This window comes from Cervus elaphus, chromosome 16 (assembly GCF_910594005.1).
Source record: "Cervus elaphus chromosome 16, mCerEla1.1, whole genome shotgun sequence".
Classification (NCBI taxonomy): Eukaryota; Metazoa; Chordata; class Mammalia; order Artiodactyla; family Cervidae; genus Cervus; species Cervus elaphus.
This window is the reverse complement of record NC_057830.1, coordinates 30,854,595-30,873,013: the sequence shown is the minus strand read 5'-3', so window position 1 is coordinate 30,873,013 and position 18,419 is coordinate 30,854,595. Positions and strand designations below refer to the sequence as shown.

Here is an 18,419-nt window from a genome sequence, read left to right as displayed (position 1 = left end):
GCAAAAAATGTAAAGCTGGAATGCACTGAACCCCTTGACTGGGGAAGATAGACCTTGGAGGAGGGAATTTTAAGGACATGCTTTTTATTTCTGGTCACCTGGCAAGCCAATCTACGAAAACATACCACACAAATGTGTTTTTCAAGCCACACACACTGTCTTGGTTAGAAAAACAACTTCAAACATCACATAGTGTTTTGGAAATTATTTGCTGAATATGTCAACATACCCCCTGAAAGAAAAGCAGTTGCCTAGTTTTTGGACAGTTCTCATGTGCAGATTTCTTAAATTTGAAATAACAAAATAGTTAATATGATTATTTGGGGATGTATCACGTTTTTAGATGGCCTGTTGAATGCTTCGCTCTGAATAATGAAACGTGTCTCATCTTATGGCGAGCAATCCCTGTGGGTGAGAGGGCAGGCAGGAGAGAGAAGAAATACCAGGAGGAGCAGAAGGGCAAAGGGAAGACGAGGGAGGGGAGAGAACAGATAGAGTGTGGATGGCTTCCGCAGACGGTCCTCTCCTTTGAAACTCCTAGTCTCCACCGTTTTCCTACTGCAAATATTAGTGCTTCTGTTCCCATTTACAGTCAGTACAGAACAATCTACATATACAAAGTGAAAATGATTCAGAGCTGGTTTTTCCCAGTCACAATGAAGTCAGGGGTAGTGGTGTTTCTTCTGAATTCCTATTTGTTGACTCAGTTTGGAACGTTCCTTTGCAGGGGCTGTTGACTTTATGGATCAGAATCACCATCATGAGTGTGGGAAGTAGGACCTCAAGTTTCAGGTAAGCAGCCTAGAGAACATTTTTGTCTCAAATGGAGAGAGCACACATCAACTACACATCCATATGCAATATTTGGCTACTTGCACTGTAACTGCTTTAGTGGCTTGCCCAGTATTCTACCTTGCAAAACTATATCCTTCATGGATTATCACTGTTATCAACGAACAGCTTTTACTAAACATTCACATTTACAGTACATGTCATTGGTTGAACATAAAGTGTATGTTACATGGAGAACTGAGCTTACATGTGCAACGTGCCCTTATTCCTACCTCATCCTTCCTATTTTATCGATGAAAGGTTGAGATGCTCAGTGCTGTACAGTGAGTAAACAAAAGGATTGGGATTTGGAGCTAGGTCTAGATGACTCTAAAATCTACCTCATTGTACATGACATGATACACAATGCTTACTTGGAACAGTTGGTATTGGGAAACTGGTTAACTGGGATCTTAAATAATCCTGTGGTCTTTATAGTCTCTAGCTTAATGTTGGCCAATTATTCCAGCAGACAAACCAAGCAGGTTGGAGGAGGGGGCTGACTTTGATATCAGCTTGTTGAGACTGGCAACCCAACCCCAACTTTGATACCATCATGGTGAAGTCAGCCTGGCACCGCCCCCACTTGCCAACTGCCTCAGAATTGTGGTCTAGCCACAAGCCAGACACCATAGGCTCGCAGACTGGTGAGAAGGCTGGGCAAAAGGCTTGGAGAGAAATGGGCGACCTGTAGACTGCGGGTTTTCCAGGCCTGCCAAGCTTTGCTTTCATAAAGAGAATGAAAACTAAGTAGTTAGTTGTCTTGGATTCAGGGTAATGATCCCAATAAATTCACATGTATCAGGTAACTCTTTTTGCTTGTTTAGGCAGCACTGGAAAGAAATAACTGAAAAGAAAATAATTATTGGATGCTATCTCAAATGTCCCTGTTCCCAATTTTGCATAAAAGCTTGTTGATGACTTCTTTGAGTCATCCTGATGTATGTGTGGGACCTATAAATATATATTGAGCACTCATGGTATAATGTGTCAGGAGCAATACTTTTTCCTGAATTTATTTTGCACTCAGTGTTCATATTAACTAAGCTAACACTCTGCCAGGGTGCCAGATCTGGGCCATTTGCTCCTATGACCTTGACTTTGGATTTTAAGATAACAGTGATCTTTCTCTCTATTCCTCCAGCCTCAGAGAGGGTCTCGGCTCTTGCCAGTCTCTGGGTTATACCACTATTGTGGGCTCTACTTCTCAGCTTCTATCATCTATGAAAGTATAAAAGTGTTAGTTGCTCAGTCATGTTTGACTCTTTGTGATCCCATGGACCATAGTCTGCCATGCTCCTCCGTCCATAGGATTCTCCAGGCAAGAACACAGGAGTGGGTTGCCATCCCCATCTCCATTTATCATCTGTAGAAGGAATTAAATTTCCTCTATTTTATATACCTAGAGAGGTTTGTTTTCCTGGTTGGACCCAGACAGATATAATTTTTATTCAGAATTTGTTTTATATGTGTATGAATTGCCTTTGATATAAGATTTTAGTAAGATCTAGAATGGGGGTCTTTCAGTTCTACAAATGTTCTGTGGGTTCTTACTCATGCACAAAGCAGTTATATAGGTAACAATTTACCGATTGCTGCACAGTCAGGGTCTAAAAATTTCAGATCAGCAAAAAGTTTTTTTTCAGGTCAGTGGAATTGACTCAGTCAATTTTCTGCCTGCATATAATAAGAAGATACTTGGAGATGGAAACATTTATGAATGTTCCTGTTTGAACTGTGTCAAAGTCAGGGCTTTTTCTTTGATGGTGTCATCAGATTGCCTACTGGCATGTATTCTCAGAAAATGTGAGCAAGTTCATTCAAACTGTAATTTATACTGATTATCTTGCAGGAAAAGTTAGGATCATATTCAGAAAGGAGGGTGGTACACATGTTTCCTCCCACCCTCAATACAAATACATGAGGATTGAACCCAATGGGCCATTAAGAACTTCCATAGCATTAGTCATTGATCTATGAAGCCTGTGAGGTCCACCCACCAGATAAATTTACTAGTAAGGATGGGAAGAGACAGAATAAGGGAGGCATGAGAAGAGCCCTTTGTAATTGTTCATGACATTTAAGTGAGCAAATAAGCTAGTGGTTAGGCTAATCCCAAATAAACTGTGTTGACTGATTAATTTTGTGCATTTTGTCTACCAAAGAACATGCATGCAAATTCTTATATTATAAATCACGATATTTTGAGGGATGCCAAGAAATCATGGATTTTCACTGACTAAAATCACCTGATTTCTCAAGGAGGTGGAAGTTAGAGCTTGGAGTAACAAGTATCTTTTACCACTCTTCCCTGATACTGCCAGAATCTTGCTTTTATTCAGACCTCCTCCTTGTGTTAGCCTCAGAGAGGAAGAGGCTAGAAGATGTAGCAGACCCAATGCAGGAGAGAAAGTGAAAGTGAAAGTGAACTCGCTCAGTTGTGTCCGACTCTTTGTGACCCCTTGGACTAAGGTAGCCCACCAGGCTCCTCCGTCCATGGGATTCTCCAGGCAAGGATACTGGAGTGGGTTGCCATTTCCTTCTCCTTCTTCCCGACCCAGGGATTGAACCCAGGTCTCCCTCATTGCAGGCAGACACTTTAACCTCTGAGCCACCAGGGAAGCCCAATGCAGTAGAGAAGAGCATGAAAAGAAGGAAGGAGCGGAAGAGAAAGAAAGAGGAGGGGTGGAAGTTCAGAGTAACAAACAGTCAAGAAACTGTAATGGGTAAGGTCACAGCCATTCCAGATGCTGTTGCCTGAATGCTTCCTGCGTCCCTCCATTTCCTGCTTCTCCTATTGCCTTAGCAGTGGGGACTACAGCCCTCCTTGTTGCCCTGGCCCTGTGAGGATAGGTTGAAGGACTTTGAATTTGTTTTCATCTCCTTGCTCAGGTAGGAAGTAAGCTTCACTTCCTTATCTTACCTATCCTTATCCTTCTGTACTTAAAGTATACTTTTTATTCTTAAAATGTTAAATATGAAAACCTTTCTCACCACCATTTTTCTTCTTGAAATTCAGCCAATTTTGTAGACTAATTGGCCACCAGTTCTCCATTTTTCCCACTGGATATGAGACCCAAACCATTTCCAGCTCCCTTTCATATTTGCTCAGCTAAAAATACAATTCACCCCTTCCAACTTCAGCAACTGAAGGAGTTGAAATATATAGTTTACTTGCTTTGTTGGGCTTCCCAAATGACTCAGCAGGTGAAGAATCCACCTTCAGTGCAGGAGACACAGGAGGTTCGAGTTTGTTCCCTGGGTTGGGAAGATCCACTGGAGGAAGAAATGGCAACTCACTCCAGTACTCTTGCCTGAGAAATCCCACGGACAGAGGAGCCTGGCAGGCTGCAGTCCTAAGGATTGCGGAGTCAGACACGACTGAGTGACTGCACATTAGCCCAACACTTGGTTAAAAAGTAGCACATTTGGATATCAAATTAATTTGGTTCAAATTGAGGACAAACAAATATTGAGCCAGCTTGGAAATGATATTTAAGGCTCTTTCCCCGTCTTGGGTGACACAAGATACCAAAACTTCACAACAGATTGAGATTTCAATTGGTAGTTACTGAAGAGGGCCCTTCTTTCCACTCCTTCCCCTACTTTCCTCTTTAAATAATTTTCTGAATTGACTGAATTTAGAATAGAAAATAATAGTAAGCATTATTTTGGAAACAATGTGGTCTAGTTGGTGTTGAAAACTTTAAACTTTTAAATGTTCTCTTTGTGAAGGAATTTGCTAATTATCCAGCAGATGTTTTTTTCTTTTTATCCCTTATGCGTCATAGTTTCCTTAAAATTCTCTCCCTCCTTTCCTTTCTTTCTCTGGCTCTAGCTCCATCTCCCCCTCTCTCTCTTTTCAAGCAGTGAAGACAGGTTCAAAGAATGTGCAAAGCTTATATACCTCAGAGTCAAAGTCCTAAGGCTCTGTCTTGATGAGAAACCCTCTTACTTTAATTATAGCCTCTTCTTGAAGATTCTTTTCCAACTGAGTGATTTGTGTGTCCTGGAACTAATTTTATTAAGTGGGTTGCAACATTCAATTGTTTGTTTGGATTTCATGACTCTGCCTAAACCTCCAATGCCCCATTAAAATAATCAAATATTGGATTACGAGTACCTGTATTTTTTTCAGAGGATTTAAAACTGAGAATTCCTTCACCGTTCTGGGAATGATCAGAGAACTATCAAAACAACTCAAAGTCTTGGCTGGGAAGTGATGTTCTTATCCTTGAAAGAAAAAAGAGTACCCAAAGGCCAACAGAATATTAAAGTCACCTGGTTATTTTGCATTCATCTTAGTCAATATTTTGAGCCACTCATATCAGGTTTTGAAATAGAGTTAAATGTCTTTGTTTAGTTATATAATTTATTTATCTTTCATAATATGATTCAAAATGAACTCTAATTTATGAATTTATTATTGGTTTATTCTTAAAGTAAAGGTTAACTATCCATTTTTCCTACATGGTATATTTACATAGCCTTGAAAACAAGAGCCCTACCAATGCAGACTCATTTCTCAGCGACCTGGTGTAAACTGAGTGGGTCACATCTGCGCAGGTAATTGCCTCCATATCGTGATTGAAATGAGACCTCCAGCAGCTCATTCCAGGCTCCACTCCCTCCACCTGGGCTGAAGCTCTGCCCTGCCCACACCGGTTTAAAAAACAGATGCAGGAGCATGAACCCAAGAAGTTACAGTGAGAAAATGTAGTTAGTGTGAGTGAGTTTTATGATTCCCTAATTTTGTGGGATTACTGAGCAAATAACTTGTACAACTGATTCTTGGGAAGACAAAGGGCTAAAAGTACTGAAAGGTTTCTATACGGTAGGTAGGTAATGAATCAAGAGATCTTCTATAGTCATTCTTGGTTCCACACGAAATTTTCCTTTCCTATACCATTTTGCCATGAAAAGCATTTGGTGGCTCTTTCCTGTGTATACCCACCCCCACCCCGCCCCAGCCCACACATCTACCATCACTGTTACTACGCCTTCTATTACTGCTAATACTCTCACAAACACACCTTTCCCAAGAAAGAAAGAGTAGCAGCGCTGAAGACGGGACTTGCCTGAGTCTCAGAATATTCTAAACAACGAGGCCAATCACTTCAATTTGCAGAAGCGTGGCTGTTGCTTGGAGGGTTATTGAAGCACCACATGCATTTGGTCTTTAGAACAGAGATCCAGTACTTCCTATGAGTTCTGGTCAATTTTCAAATCTTTAACTTCTCTAATTAGACGAATGATGACTGGATATGGAATCTTCAACAAAATAGTTCCTGATATTACTGTAACTCTCTTATCCTGGAAAGGGACCACCTTAGATGATTCTTGGATAAGAATTTGAATTATTTGGCAATATCAAATTGGGTGATAAAAATGTGTGGAGTTAAAGGAGTGAATTGACCAAAGCTATGTGGTCATTTCTGCAGGTGGTAGAGAGGACAACGGAGGAGGCAGTTGGGATTCAGGGGTGGAAGTCATAGTACTCGATGTGGCAAGTGAAAGTCCATTGTGAGAAAGGCAGTCTGATCATCATTCCTCTTATTTCTTGTAAGTTTAGGTGATACTCTCTCTGAGGCTTAAGATATGTCCTTGTGATACATGTCAGTATGAGTGTTCAACTCAGCATGCCTCCATCATGTGAAGAGGGCTAGATAGCTAGAGAGCTATATTCTACAAGACTTAAAATGTCAAAGACCAGCGATCACGACTTGCTCCTAGTACCCTCTTCCTGCCAGAGAGCATTCTGAATTGGAGGAAATATAGTGCTGGGTGGAAAAGAGGACAGACCCTAGGAGGGGCCTGTAAGGAAGATGGGTTTTCCCAAAAGTGTGTGGAGTTTAACACCATGGAGATTAGGAGAAGAAATCATTGAGAGAGGTGCAAGTCAGGGGGCCAAGGTTGAGTATGTCCCCAAGGATATACTTTGTGAAGATGCTTTTCCTTCCAATTATGTGTGCTTTCTCTTCAAACTATGGGAGAAAATGGATTTGGAGTACAGTTATAATTTTTCTCTTCTAGGATGTACTTATCTTGCATCTGCTTCCTTTATGCCTTCAGGAAAGTCTGATCACCCCTTCAGTCTTACTGCTAAGTCGCTTCAGTCATGTCCAACTCTGTGCGACCCCATAGACGGCAGCCCACCAGGCTCCCCCGTCCCTCGGATTCTCCAGGCAAGAACACTGGAGTGGGTTACCATTTCCTTCTCCAATGCACGAAAGTGAAAAGTGAAAGGGAAGTCGCTCAGTCGTGTCTGACTCTTAGCGACCCCATGGACTGCAGTCTACCAGGCTCCTCCGTCCATGGGATTTTCCAGGCAAGAGTACTGGAGTGGGGTGCCATTGCCTTCTCCACCTTCAGTCTTAAGTGGTGCCCAAAGTGGAGAAGAGGAAATAGGAAAATGAGGGAAAGCAGGGACATGTATCCAGTCAGTATCCTAGCCCAACCATGTGCCATGGTTCAAACAGAGAAATGACAACACCCTTCCAAGCAGATTATACCTGGTGGTGACCATCAGTGAAGGAAGCCAAGGCTCACAGCAGGATGGAGCCATTGGTAGGAGCATGTGGACCTGAGGAAGGACTTCCAAGTAGACATCTATAAACACTCTGGTGAGCAGAGACTATTAGATTGAGGACCCAGGAAAAAGGAAAAAAAAACAAAAGTGAGGCTAAAGAGAAGAATTTGCTAAGAAATACATTATCTCCAAGCTCTCCTCCACCTGAATTTATATCTCATAATTTCACCTTCAAGCTCCGATTTAGAAATAAAACTTCTCCAAGAAATCCCACAACTTCATATGATGTCCTAGATATCTTATAGGATATTGGACTTGGTTTAAATTATTTTTAAATCCATCCAAATGCCTTTTCCCTGCTGACAGCTCCATGCTGCCCACTCATATAAAAAGACTCACCAGGAGAATAAATTATTTCTTCCCTTGTCAGCGGTAATTTGTGTTCACTAAATTACCTCCAGATCTACTTTCCTGAGTCAAAAATAACTTCATAGTTGTTTTCTTTTTTTCTTCCATGTCCATCTTGGAAAGACATATAGATTTTGAAGTTAACCTCTCTCTGCTAGATACTCAGAAATAATTAAGCTCGTTTTCTTCTTAAGTCAGCCAGATGTTTCATTTTAAGATGGAACAATACATGGTTTATTTGACCCAAGTTCTCATGGAAAGGCCATTGCTTTCACTTTGATAGTCCTATTTTGTGAGAGGTAAAAATGAAAAACATCTTTAAAAGAATTCCGTTTTTTTTTCTGGGAACAGTGCTTGGTCTCAACAGGAAACCACATTTTTAAAGAACATGTAAGTTATTACTGATGATGCTCCAGAATCTGATCAAACAGTTTAAGCTGCAGCCATCACGGTGGTATTTTACCACACTGTTCTTCATAACTGTTAAAACAGATTGAAATGTCTTATGATGTCAAGGTCTGTTTCTGGCAAGGCATCTATTTACACAATTTCTTTGTCACTTTAGCATTTTCTTCTAATCAAGCTGGGCTAATGTGCTTAGGGCACCTTTTATTTTTGTCTTAAAGAATGCTAATAAATGGTTAAGGGTATTTTTTACAACATGGTGAGTGTTATTTCACAATGTTTCATTAGCTACAAATCCTCAAGTCACTTTTAGGAATTCCAGATGCCCTACTGTAGGTATTTTTGCAGCTGTTTTGTAGGAAATCATGAAAGTGCAACTCTCTTCAACAAAAAAAGGCCATATCTCATTCCTGCAGGGATCAGGCTCTTTACTGTACTTTATAGTAACAAAAGGGCAATGTAAGGACAGCTGTGTACTGTACAAATTCTCTCCATCTGCCTGAAGTTGGGATAGTTACAATATCTTCTAATTTGTAAGATGGTTTGATTTTACATGGAAGGAAGACTTTCCTTTGAATATGCTCTGAAGTAACATTTTTCTTCCTGCTATTTGCAAGGTAAAATTGGACTAAAGAAATTCTCTCTGAATCCAATGCATTTGCTTTTACAATTCACTTTTGTTGTTGTTGTTGTTGCTCTTTGTGTTTAGATTTGTAAGTGGAATTCACTTATTCTTTTACCTGTCACATAACATGTTAATCTAATTGTCAATAACTATTGACTCTTCTTAGATATGCAGATGACACCACCCTTATGGCAGAAAGTGAAAGAGGAGAGTGAAAAAGTTGGCTTAAAGCTCAACATTCAGAAAACTAAGATCATGGCATCTGGTCCCATCACCTCATGGGAAATAGATGGGGAGACAGTGTAAACAGTGTCAGCCTTTATTTTTTTGGGCTCCAAAATCACTGCAGATGGTGACTGCAGCCATGAAATTAAAAGACACTTACTCCTTGGAAGGAAAGTTATGACCAACCTAGATAGCATATTAAAAAGCAGAGGCATTACTTTGCCAACAAAGGTCCATCTAGTCAAGGCTATGGTTTTTCCAGTGGTCATGTACGGATGTGAAAGTTGGACTGTGAAGAAAGTTGAGTGCCGAAAAATTGATGCTTTTGAACTGTGGTGTTGGAGAAGACTCTCGAGAGTCCCTTGGACTGCAAGGAGATCCAGCCAGTCCATCCTGAAGGAGATCAGTCCTGGGTGTTCATTGGAAGGACTGATGCTGAAACTGAAACTCCAATACTTTGGCCACCACATGCGAAGAGTTGACTCATTGGAAAAGACCCTGATGCTGGGAGGGATTGGGGGCAGGAGGAGAAGGGGACGACAGAAGATGAGATGGCTGGATGGCATCACCGACTCGATGGGCATGAGTTTGAGTAAACTCCGGGAGTTTGTGATGGACAGGGAGGCCTGGCGTGCTGCGATTCATGGGGTCGCAAATAGTCGGACACGACTGAGCGACTGAACTGAACTGATTGACTCTCCTTAAGATCACATATTATTTCCTTTGCTAAAACAAAATTTAAATCTTGAAAGTTATATTCTGAAAAAAAACGTTGTATTCTGTGGATATGTGGATATTTATTCACCAATATCATTTTATATCTCAAGAGTATTTTGGAGCACAGAGGACCACAGTTTGTGATAGAAAGTTCCTTTCATTACTTTCAGTATCGTGCAATCTATGTCTTCATTATCATACGGCATTACATGTTATTATTGTTGTTTTTCAGGCACTAAGTCATGTCTGGCTCTTTGTGACCACATGGACTGCAGCACCCTAGGCTCCTCTGTTCTCCACTATCTTCCAGAGTTTGCTCAAATTCACGTACACAGAATCAGTGATGCTATCCAACCATCTCATCCTCTGTTGCCCTCTTCTCCTTTTGCTTTCAGTCTTTCCCAGCATCAGGGTCTTTTCCAATAAGTCAGCTCTTAGCATCAGGTAGCCAAAGCATTGAAGCTTTCACTTCAACAACAGTCCTTCCAATGAATATTGAGTTCATTTCCTTTAGGATTGACTGATGTCACCTCCTTGCAGTCCAAGAGACTCTCAACAGTCTTCTCCACTGTTGCAATTTGAAAGCATCAATTCTTCAGCACTCAGCCTTTTTTATGGTCCAACTCTCACATACATGACTATTGAAAAAACCATAGTTTTGACTATATGTACCTTTGTCAACAAAGAGATATCTTTTTTAATATGCTGTTTAGGTTTGTCATAGCTTTCCTGCCAAGGAGCAAGCAGTCTTTTAATTTCATGACTGCAGTCACTGCAGTGATTTTTGGAGCCCAAGAAAAGAAAATCTGTCACTGCTTCTACTTTTTCCCCTTCTTTTTGCCATGAAGTGATGGGACTGGATGCCATGATCTTAGTTTTTTAAATGCTGAGTTTCAAGCCAACGTGTTTAGTCTCCTCTTTTACCTTCATCAAAAGGCTTTTTTGTCCCTCTTATTTTCTACCATTAGAGTGGTATCTTCTGCATATCTGAGGTTGTTGATTTCATATCTGAATTGCAATGTTCATGGTGGTCATTTCTTTCAAACAAAATCAGTGAGAAATGTTGAAATTGAGATTTAGGGCTCAATGACCTTCCTGAAATTTACATTGCTAAGATTTCGGCTACAAAGTCAAAGCTAGGCTACAAAGATTCCCTTTGTAGGACCTGTGATATAAGAAAAACTGGACTGAATGCAGATGGAGGATCAGCCTGTGACTCTAGCTATTTCTAGCTGTTGGCAATATTACCGAGAGTTGATTATTTCAACTCTCACATTTTATGGATGAGGAACCGGAGGCCCTGAAACACAAAGCTCTCCAGCCAATTAATAATCAAGTCCCTGAGGGTAACATTTGTGCCCTTTTGTCTTTCACTTTTATTGCTAAAACATAGGTTTATAGACCTCATAATGGGTTCATGTGAGTGTCATTCATTCCCAAAACATGCAAAATGACTTAGTAAAGCCATGGGCATGCCAAGCTGTAAAGACAGAGTGTACCCTTAGATTTGACATTTAGTGAGAAGGAAATGTGCCGAACAAGGATTCCAATGCATGGAGGCAGCTGCCCTGATGAGGCAGACATGGAGATGGGGAATAGAACAGAAACAAGAGAAGTCATGGTCAAGGAGGCAGGAAAGTCCTTCTGGAGAACAATGCTTTGGGACACTTGAGGTGAAAGTTGAGGTGACTTCTCCAGGCAGAGAGAATGACATCTGGAATGTGCTGGAGTATTATCTTTGTTACTCAGAAGAGTGGAATGGCGTGGGGAGAGACTGGAGGTAACTGATTTTTTAAAGAAGATTCTAGCAATGCTGTTCTCCCACTGCTACCACCAACCCAGCTGGTCTTACACAGCAATGACCCACCATCCCACCCCCTACAGGGACTCATCAGAAAATGACTCTCCCTGGAGAACTCTTAAAAGAGAAAGGAGAAACAACCCCCTCTCTTAATCTCCGTGTGAGCTATCTCCAAAATATTTAGTTTACAAGGATTTTCAACTCCATTATCATTTTCCTCAAAACTATTTACTACAACTATTGCTTATAGTACTAGTTGTAAGATAATGAAAGTGTCAGTTGCTCAATTGTGTCCAACTCTTGCGACTCCATGGACTATAGCCATCCAGGTTTCCCTAAATTGAACAATATGTTCAGTTCCACTAAAGTGCTGGGTTTGTGAAATGTTTCTGCTTTTCTTTTAATAATGTATTCTATGGGATTTTTTTTTAGATTTAAGGAACCGATTCCCTTACATATATTCATAATATTTGGAATCACATGGTTCTTAGACTAAATCCCTGGTTTTCTAAGTAGAGAAAGAAATTATCTGGACCTGTACTTTTGTTACAGGTGGACGAAATAAGGTAATACATTTAAAGTGCTTAGAACAGCCTGGCATGGAGCACATGGGCAAAAAATAGGAATACTTTCCTCTACTTGTGAAGAAGCAAGTAAGGTCTACTTGATGAGAACTTTGGTTGAACGGCATGCATAGAAAGGTTTTGCTAGTTAATTTTACTACTTCCCTTCTTGACAGCCATTCTATGAAACACAACTCAACTGTCAGTGAGGACTTGGGGTACAGGTGAATTAAGCAAGGATTCAAGCTTTGCAATAATTAAGGAAAGCAGCAGTAAAAATTATTAAAATAGAAGCTAAAAAGACAATAGAAAAGACCAATGAAGTTAAGAGATGGCTCACTGAAAAGATAAACAAAACTGATAAACCTTTAGCTAGATTCACCAGGAAAAAAAGACAGAGACCTCAAATAAAATCAGAAATAAAAGAGAAATTACAAATGATACCACAAAAATACAAATGACCATAAAAGACTACTATGAACAATTAGAGAGCAACATATTGGACAACCTACAAGACATGGATACATTTTGAAAAACATACAGTCTTCCATGACTGAATTATTAAAAAAAAAAATAGAAGATTTGAATAGGTTGATTACTAGTGAGGAGACTGAATCAGTAATAAAAAATCTCCCCCAAAAAAGATAAGTCTAGGACTGGATGGCTTCACTGGTAAATCTACCAAATATTCAAAAGATTGAATACCTATCCTTCTCAAATTCTTCTAAAATATTGAGGAAGAGGGAATGTTTCCAGACTTATTTTACTAAGTCAGCATTCAGTTCAGTTCAGTTCAGTCGCTCAGTTGTGTCTGACTATTTGCGACCCCATGAACCGCAGCACGCCAGGCCTCCCTGTCCATCACAAACTCCCGGAGTTTACCCAAACTCATGTCCATCGAGTCGGTGATGCCATCCAGCCATCTCATCCTCTGTCATCCCCTTCTCCTCCTGCCCCTAATCCCTCCCAGCATCAGAGTCTTTTCCAATGAGTCAACTCTTCGCATGTGGTGGCCAAAGTATTGGAGTTTCAGTTTCAGCATCAGTCCTTCCAATGAACACCCAGGACTGATCTCCTTTAGGATGGACTGGTTGGACCTCCTTGCAGTCCAAGGGACTCTCAAGAGTCTTCTCCAACACCACAGTTCAAAAGCATCAGTTCTTTGGTGCTTAACTTTCTTTATAGTACAGCTCTCACATCCATACATGCCTACTGAAAAAACAATAGCCTTGACTAGATGGACCTTTGTTGACAAAGTAATGTCTCTGTTTTTTATATGCTTCTAGGTTGGTCATAACTTTCCTTCCAAGGAGTAAGCATCTTTTAATTTCATGGCTGCAATCACCACCTGATTTTGGAGCCCCCCAAAATAAAGTCTGACACTGCTTCCGCTGTTTCCCCATCTATTTCCCATGAGGTGATGGGATTGGATGCCATGATCTTAGTTTTCTGAATGTTGAGCTTTAAGCCAACTTTTTCACTCTCCTCTTTCACTTTCATCAAGAGGCTCTTTCTTTCTTTTTCGCTTTCTGCCATAAGAGTGCTGTCATCTGCATACCTAAGGTTGTTGTTATTTCTCTTGGCAATCTTGATTCCAGCTTGTGTTTCTTCCAGCTCAGCGTTTCTCATGATGTACTCTGCATATAAGTTAAATAAGCAGGGTGACAATATACAGCCTTGAGGTACTCCTTTTCCTATTTGGAACCAGTCTGTTGTTCCATGTCCAGTTCTAACTGTTGCTTCCTGACCTGCATATAGGTTTCTCAAGAGGCAGGTCAGGTGGTGTGCTATTCCCATCTCTTTTAGAATTTTCCACAGTTTATTGTGATCCATACTGTCAAAGGCCTTGGCATAATCAATAAAGCAGAAGTAGATGTTTTTCTGGAACTCTCTTGCTTTTTTGATGATCCAGCAGATGTTGACAATTTGATCTCTGGTTCCTCTGCCTTTTCTAAAACCAGCTTGAACATCTGGAAATTCATGGTTCATGTAAAGTTGAAGCCTGCTTGGAGAATTTTGACCATTACTTTGCTAGCATGTGAGATGAGTGCAATTGTATGGTAGTTTGAGCATTCTTTGGCATTGCCTTTCTTGGGATTGGAATGAAAACTGACCTTTTCCAATCAGCATTACCTTATACCATAACCAGACAAGGACACCACAAAAAAAAGAAAATCTCAGGCCAATAGCTCTGATGAACTTAGATGCAAAAGTTCTCAACACAATATTAGCAAGCCGAATTCATCAATACATTAAAAGAGTTGTACACCATGATCAAGTGGGGTTTATTCCAGGGGTAGAAGAATGATTTTACATCCATAAGTTTCTCAATGTAATAAGCATTAAGAAAATGAAGAATAAAAAATCTTATGATCATCTCAATAGATGCAGAAAAATCATTTAAGAAAATTCAACATCCATTCAGGATAGAAACTCTCAACAAAGTAGGAATAGAGAAACTGTACCTCAGCATATTAAAGGCCATATGTGATAAGTCCACAGTTCATATTCAACAATGAAAAACTGAAAGTTTTCCTCTTAAGATTTGAAACAAGACCAGGATACCTACTGTCACCACTTTTTTCAACATAGTACTAGAGGTCCTAGCCAGAGCAATAAAGAAAGAAAAAGTTTCCATCAAAATTGGGAGAAAAAAAAAAACCAAAGTGAAACTTTCTGTGGACTATGGGATTTTATACATAGGAATCCCTAAAGACTATACCAAAACATTGTTTGAACTAATAAGCAAATTAAATACAGTTTCAGGGTACAAAATCAATATACAAAGATCTCTCATATTCACTGCCAGCAAACTCAGAGAGAGAAATTAAGAAAGAAATCCCATTTACAATTTTATCAAAAAGACTAAAATACATGGGAATAAATTTAACCTGTACATTGAAAATTATAAAAGATTGAAGAACACACAAATAAATAGAAAGATATTCCATGAACATGGATTGGAAGAATCAATATTGTTACAATGTCCATATTACCCAACGCAATCTGCACATTCAGTGCAATACTGATCAAAATCCAATGGTATTTCTCAGAGAAACAGATGCCAAATTTTGAATAGAACCACAGAAGACTCCAATTAGCCAAATCAATATTGAGAGAGATTAACAAAGCTGGAGGCATCATTGCTCCCTGATTTTAGACTATATTACAAATCTATAGTAATTGAAACAGTATGGTATTTTCATAAAAACAGACATATAGCTCCATGGAAAAGAATAGAGAGGACACAAATAAATCCCCACTTATATGGCCAAATACATAGCCAAAGGAGCCAAGAATATAAAGTTGGGAAAAGAGTCTCTTCAATAGATTAAGTTCTGCAAACCATGACAGACCAGGCAAAAGAATCCAACTGGATTACTATCCTATGCCATTTGCAAAATTAACTCAAAATGGATTAAGGACTTAAATATAAAACCAGAAATCATAAAACTCCTGAAAGAAAATATTAGCAGCAAACTCCTTGACATTGGTCTTGGCAAAGATTCTTCATATCTGATTCCAGAAGCAAAGGCAAAAATAAGTAAATGGGACTACATCAAACCAAAAACCTTCTGCACAGCAAACTATCAACAAAATAAAAAGAAAACCTGCTGAATGGAAGAAAATATTTGTAAATCCTTTATCTGATAAGTGGTTACTATCTAAAATATATAAAGAACTCATAAAATTCAAAGTGAAAACAAAACAATTTGATTACAAAATGGGCAGAGAATCTGAATAGACATTTCTCAGAGATGACATACAGATGGTCAATAGGTCATTTAAAAATGTTCAACATCACTAATCACCATGGATATGCAATTCAAAATCACAGAGAGACATCACCGCACAAGTGTTAGAATGACTAAGATTGAAAAGGTAAGAACTAACAAGTGTTGGTGAGGATGTGGAGAAAAGGGAACACTTGTGCACTGTTAGTGGGAATGCATACCGGTACAGTCACTATGGGAAATAGTATGGAGGTTCCTCAAAAAAGTTAAAAGGCGAACTACCAGGCAATCCAGCAATTCCTCTTCTGGGTGGAATCCAAAGAAAAGAAAAACACTAATATGTTTATGTTTTGCATAAACATATATGCACCCCTATGTTTATATATATATATAATATTATATACACACAATGGAATATTACCTAGCCATAAAAAATGAAGCCTTGCCACTTATGGAAACATGGATGGATGGACCTAGAATATTATGCTAAGGAAATAAAGCAGAGAAAGACAAATACTGTATGACTTCACTTATGTAGAATCTAAAAACCAAACCAAACAAACAGAACAAAGTCAGACTTGTAGAATGGATTGATGCTTGCCAGAGGGGCAGGTTTTGGTGGGGAACAAAATGGGTAAAGGAGGTAAAGAGGTACAAACTTCCAGTTATAAAATACGTAAGTCATGGGGATGTAATGTATAGCATAGTGTACATTATGATAATATTGCAGTGCATATTTGAAAATAACTGAAAGAGTGTATCTTAAAAGTTTTTGTTATTCACACATACACAAAATTCTAACTTTGTATGGTGGCAGATGGTAACTAGACTTATTGTGGTGATCATTTCAGCATGCACAAATATTGAATCATTGTGTTATACACCTGCAACTGATGTAATGATATATGTCAATTATACTTCAAATTAAAAAAGAAAATTCCAGGAGATAGTGAGGGACAAGGAATCCTGGTGTGCTGCAGCCCATGGGATCGCAAAGAGTTGGACGTGACTGAGCAACTAAACAACAAAAATAGAAAAAAGATGGAGTCAAGCATCATTAGTGAGGTGAAATATTTAAGATATATAATTTTACTTAACTCAGGTAAACATAGTAACTTGAACTATGTTAATAAGGAGCTTCCTAGCAGGGAAAATTGAAATGACTGGCTTAATGAAGCAAATGAATGGATTTGTTATTAGAATTTAGAATGTTAATGATTCATCTAAAGTGATTGTGAATAGCTTGTTTTCTTAACTGGTTTTAAAAAGGCTCTGATTTTTTCTTTTTTTTTTAACATTATTAATTTATTTCGCTAACTTTTCCTCTCTGCACTGTGGAACTGTAAACCAGTTCAGCCGCTGTTCAAATGTTAACCAACTCCCAAGTGAAGTCTATGCTAATGACGCTATAAGAAATTTAGGGGTAACAGACTCCTTCATTTGCAAACTATTCACAGACATGGAAGATAAAATAGGTTATTGCTCAGTTGAGATGCTTGGAAAATATGTTCAAAGGATCTCACTCTTTTCCTTTTGAAATATGGAACATCACAAAACACCTGTGCTTACATGGCTTAGATACATGAGCTAAGAATGTTTTTTAAAATTAAAAACAAAAGATTAGAGGAAGGAAAAGTCCTTTAATTGAAAAGAATCTCCACCAATATAAGGAGAATAACATTTCAGTACCTGAGAGCCTACCATGACCTGCACTGAGACACAGGATGCAACATTTGAATAATTAATGGAAAGTCTTTGTACAGTCAGTAATTATCCCTTTCCAGAAAAGCAAAAGGAAGGCCCACATTCCATGTCCCAATCTGGCTCCACTCCGTGGACTCAGACTGTCTCACCGAGGCCTCTGACTGCATCCCGGTGACACGACCCACACAGTGGTCACAGTCGCCAGTGCAGTGCTGGTGCCAGCAAGCTTTAGTTTGTTAGGGAAAAATACTATTTTCCGTGTATGTTTAAATAATACAGACACATAATATTAAAAAATCAGAAGCTCTGGGTCTGTAATTTGATTCTCAGCCTTTGCAAAGTAGGCAAAAATCCAAATATTTTCTTCTGCTAAAAAGAGTTTAAAATACGTTTCCATGGGTAACTTGGCTGGAGAGGCTAATTTGGAACTGGTGAGCTGAAAAGTTTGATTAGGTGGTGATCTGCATGTCTGAGAGAGAACCAGAAGGTGTCTTGGAATTAGCTGAGATCCAAAAGGAAGGTGGGCACTACAATAGAATTTTCCAAGGTAAAATCAAGTGCTCATGTGTGGTGGTGGTGGTGGTGGGGTGAGTGAGGAAGTTGGGGGGGTATTGAAGCGGGTAGGACACATTATTTTTTGAAGTTTTAGACTTAGATCATGGAAAATAAGGTAATGCAAGGCCCACTATAAATCTGGCCCTAGAATTCTTTGTGAAGTCGCTCAGTCGTGTCCGAGTCTTTGTGACCTCGTGGACTGTAGCCTACCAGGCTTCTCTGTCTGTGGGATTTTCCAGGCAAGAATACTGGAGTGGGTTGCCATTTCCTTCTCCAGGAGATCTTCCCGACCCAGGGATTGAACCCAGGTCTCCTGCATTAT

At 39.4% G+C, this 18,419-nt stretch overlaps 1 long non-coding RNA gene across 5 annotated transcripts in view; it reads left to right on the top strand.

Annotated features, from left to right (window-relative positions):
• The window catches only part of LOC122710075, a 68,859-nt gene that overhangs the window by 18,370 nt on the left and 32,070 nt on the right, over nucleotides 1–18,419 (top strand). For 3 of the 5 annotated variants that reach the window (XR_006345810.1, XR_006345813.1, XR_006345809.1), the window contains exon 3: nucleotides 728–792. This is a non-coding gene — a long non-coding RNA (uncharacterized LOC122710075). Of the gene's footprint in view, nucleotides 1–727; nucleotides 793–3,421; nucleotides 3,558–5,318; nucleotides 5,398–18,419 lie in introns of all 5 variants that reach the window. The other 2 variants (XR_006345811.1, XR_006345812.1) reach the window with 2 other exon arrangements.